The sequence below is a fragment of the Oryzias melastigma genome, unplaced genomic scaffold, assembly GCF_002922805.2.
Source record: "Oryzias melastigma strain HK-1 unplaced genomic scaffold, ASM292280v2 sc00441, whole genome shotgun sequence".
Taxonomy (NCBI): domain Eukaryota; kingdom Metazoa; phylum Chordata; class Actinopteri; order Beloniformes; family Adrianichthyidae; genus Oryzias; species Oryzias melastigma.
The window spans coordinates 1-4,035 of record NW_023417036.1 but is presented as its reverse complement, the minus strand read 5'-3'; the positions used below and the strand labels follow the sequence as shown (position 1 = coordinate 4,035).

General features: G+C 39.3%; 1 long non-coding RNA gene across 1 annotated transcript; it reads right to left on the bottom strand.

The window, feature by feature from the left end:
- Nucleotides 1-7: 7 nt before the first annotated feature.
- LOC112140400 lies at nucleotides 8-4,034 on the bottom strand. Its single transcript, XR_002918164.2, has 3 exons — nucleotides 3,926-4,034; nucleotides 646-764; nucleotides 8-555 (listed from the first exon to the last, which is right to left on the bottom strand). It is a non-coding gene; the product is annotated as an uncharacterized LOC112140400 (long non-coding RNA).
- Nucleotide 4,035: the final 1 nt, after the last annotated feature.

The window sequence follows — 4,035 nt, the reverse complement described above, 5'->3', positions numbered from 1 at the left end:
CATCTTACGATTAAAATGCATGTGGAGATGAAAATATGATTTTCCACTTGAGGATGCTCAAGAACAGAACTTGTGAGGAGACAAAACGCTCATCAATGTTTGTAATTTCAGCTTAGGCACTTCCTCTCATTGCAGAGCTGACTCATGATGTGAAACTCAACTGACTTTGGCAGCTTCCTTGGAAAAAAAAACTTGAAAGTGGTTTGAATTTGCATCAAACTAGCAGCAATTTAATGTAGGTAGAGAAGGGTGTCAGCTATTTTTATGGCACAGTTCATAACCTCTGCTCTCCAGTGATGTCTGATTTGAGACCTTCAGTGGCTCCTTTACTGTAGATACTGCTTATAGTTTGTTTGGGTGTTAAACAGTAAACAAACAAACAAAAAGCTGAACTAAAGGAGTTCTCACCAGCAAATCCAGTACATGCAGGTTCATGGTGATGATGTTGGAGACAGAACTGATAAGGTTCTGCTGGAGACAGTACAGAACCAGCACGGTGAGGTTAGAACTTAGGCCCAGCACCATCTCCAGAATCAGAAATCCTGTAAGAGAAACCTCCCAAGAAACACAACACATCAGTCAGGTTTTTCATGTTATCTTCAGGTCTCATTGGTACCGATAGAGAAACAAAGCCATGGTGAGTACCTGGAAGATGTTTGGTTTAACTGTCTCGGAGGACGCCGCCTCACTGCTGAAGGGGTCAAGGGTGTCAAACTCGGTCATGTTGTCCATGTTGTCGTGGAGACGTGTGTTTTACTGAAGGCCTGCAGTGTGAAGGAAAATGTTGAGGAGTGAAGCCAGTGCTGTTTTTCAGTCCAGCTGCTTTCTATGGTGGTAGTTTTAGAGCCGTACACGGACAGTGACATCAAGGTCAGAACTTAGTTATGAAGGTCTGTTTAGAATGTGGCTGCCACCTCAACCGTATCAATGAATGAATGATAAGAATGCAGCCTTTGTGCCAGCAGAAAGGACGGACCATGCTTTGTGTTAATCCAAAGTGTTCTGCATATTTTCCATGGAGCTGTGGAGGAAAGGCTCTGTTAATGAGTTATGGATGGGATTTTATCAACAAAAAGCACAGATATTCTCTCCTGAGTTTGATTTAGATCTCAAGAACAAATCTTATCCTAAAAATGGGAATCTTTATGTTTAAAAGATAAAAAAGACTAAAATAAATGTAACTTAAAAAATTTTCATTACATGCGTGAATGCTAGTGTGAATGCTTTTTGCTGAAAGTAGTCACTGAAGATTCTGTAGCTTTTTGCTGAGGATGGTGACACAATTTACTTTAATTGCTAAAGGGATTTGCTGAAAATACAAAAACTATTTGCAAAATGTTAAATTTGCTAAAAGACTGGAAATGTTGTTAAAGAAATATAAAAGAGCGCTGAAGTTGACCTAAATTTCTGAAAAATTTGTAGTAAAATTGCTTTAAAATCCCTAATACATGCCAATTTTGTAAACGTATTTAGTGTGTTGCTTAAATATGAACTTAACTCTAAAATAGCCTAAAATTCCTCAGTAAAGTAAATTAGTCCAAAACGTTAGCATCTTGCTAAAATAGAAGCTACATTCTAAATTAACCTAAAAAAATCCCTGAAGGTCACAAATTAGCCAAAAATGTTTTTATGTTGCTAAAAAATACGCTAAATTCTAAATTATCCTAAAAAAATATCCCAGTAGATAACAAATTAGCCAAAACGTTAGCATGTTGCTAAAATATTAAGTGAACTCCAATATTTTTGAAAATTACTATAAAAGATGAAAACATTGCTCATGAATATAATTAAAGATTTGTTGCTAATCTACTTCAAATTTTGAAATCTGAAGACTTTCTCATTCATTTCCTATTGGACATATTTTGCTTAATGTTTCAAAAACTATAAAGTTTATAAATACCAAATATACAAGCAGTAATGTCGTGAACGAGCTAAACGTTTTGATACCAAGATTGCTGAAATCACTGAGTTTTTCGTGCTGAAAAACGTACAGAAATGAGCAGGAGAATCACTATAGTGTGAATACTTCGTAAGCATTGACACGATAAATATAACAAATATGGACCATTAAAGCTCAGAAACACTTGGACAAGGATAGATGAGGATGACAATAATAAACCATTCACTGACCCCTTCAGACACCTTTAATTTATCACTACACACTCAATATTAACCGTAAGGGGACAAACTCTGTAAATGAATGTAGAATTTTTGCTCCTATTGATAGTTTTAACACTAGCTGTGTGTAATACTGTAGTCAAAACTGCCCGTAATGGTGGAAAGTGTGGATGAAAAACTGGAAAACCTGTACGGGTCACACCAATGCCCCGCAGACACGTACAGATTTTTGTGCATCCCTTGCACCCAGCTTGAGTGTTAGAAATGAGGAATTTATGTAAGCCTCGTTTTGACTGAGTGGTACGATACGGTCCAGTATTTTTAGCGTTTCCATTGTAAAATGGACCCATTAAACAGTTCTGACCCGTACCTCTTGTGGCCCCCGATTGGCTGTAGGTCCATAGAAAAATGGAACGGACGGTTGGGGCGGAGTCACCCGTTTATTGGCAGAAAGTGATGACAACATAAGATAGCACCAATATAGCAATAAGCTAGTGTTTCCGTTTTCCTCTTTATGGCGGTATTCTCCTCAGCTTCCAGCGATCTTCTCTCCCACAAGATTAAATTCCTGTTCTACACAATGTACAAAAAGTAAAGCAAGAAAAAGACGAGCTGCTGATGACCTCCATTGTTGTTTTTCTAGTTGTTGCACTACAATGACGTAATGACACGCTAGCGGTCTACACCACGCATGCGCCGTGAAAACAAACTACTCAGAGGAAGCGAGGCTTAACTGAGTGGAAACGCTCGCCAAAATGAACTGGACCGGACCGGACCGTACCACTCGGTGGGAATCAGGCTTTAGAGCAGGGGTGTCCAAACTTTTCCCAAAGAGGGCCAGATTTGGTGAGATGGAAATGTGTGAGGACCAACCCATTTATCTGACATTGTTTTAGCTATTTTAGTAACACTACATTTAAATTAAATATTTAATGATCATTTTACTGCAGTGGTATACTTTTAATTTAATATGATAGAACAAATACATTTTAATATCTTCTTTTTTAACAAAATCCCTATCAATTTGCAATTTTTCACACATCAGCTAGCAACTCACAGATGTTACGTCTCGTCTATTGGTGCCTCTTCATGGTTAATATGAAAACGTAATTTAGACAACCACAATCACAACATATACACACAGTTTTTAGAAAATGCTAAAATTTTATTGGTTTTCTGCAAGGAGCCTGAGGGCTGTTGGATGTTTGAACGGGGGCCGCATTTGGCCCAAACGCCACACTTTGGACAGGCCTGCGTTAGAGTATAGGTTCTGTGGCGTCCTATGGGCACTTGCTTCTCACGTGTACAGCTTAAGCGTACAGCATTTGTGCATGGTCAGTAAGAAGCCAGTTTACTAACAATCGGAGTGCACGACAACATCACGGGCACATCACTATTCTTACAAATACTTCACGATACACTCCCCTACCACGTAAAGATCGTATGTTCCAATAATGTCCCTTAAGGCGGCCTTATGGGCCTCAAGTAAATTTCAAGTTACGCCTGTGCTCCCTTTAAGATGCAGTTGCTCCTTTCTCTGACCCTCCACGGCCCAGACAACCTGAAGACTCACAGCACCTAAATGAGTTAACCCTGTGAATAAGAGCTTACTGTGTGAATGTCACTGTCTTAATTTAAATAAATATGTCATCCATGACCTTCAAGAATGGTGTGTTCCATTAATATTCACAACTTTTCAAAACTAAGCAGAAGTACTGATATATTTTCTTAAGGATGGTCTCGATTACCTCTGATATGGAGTATAACCTGCCATAGTGTAATGTGAGTCTTTGACAGCTTGACTTACCTCCTGCCGATGCCCCCACCCATCTGTGGAGGATGGGCGTAGCCATCAGGTCCTCGACGGAGGAGATGGTCCCTCCTTAGCTTTGCCTTCGGCGGTCTGGATTTGGTCTT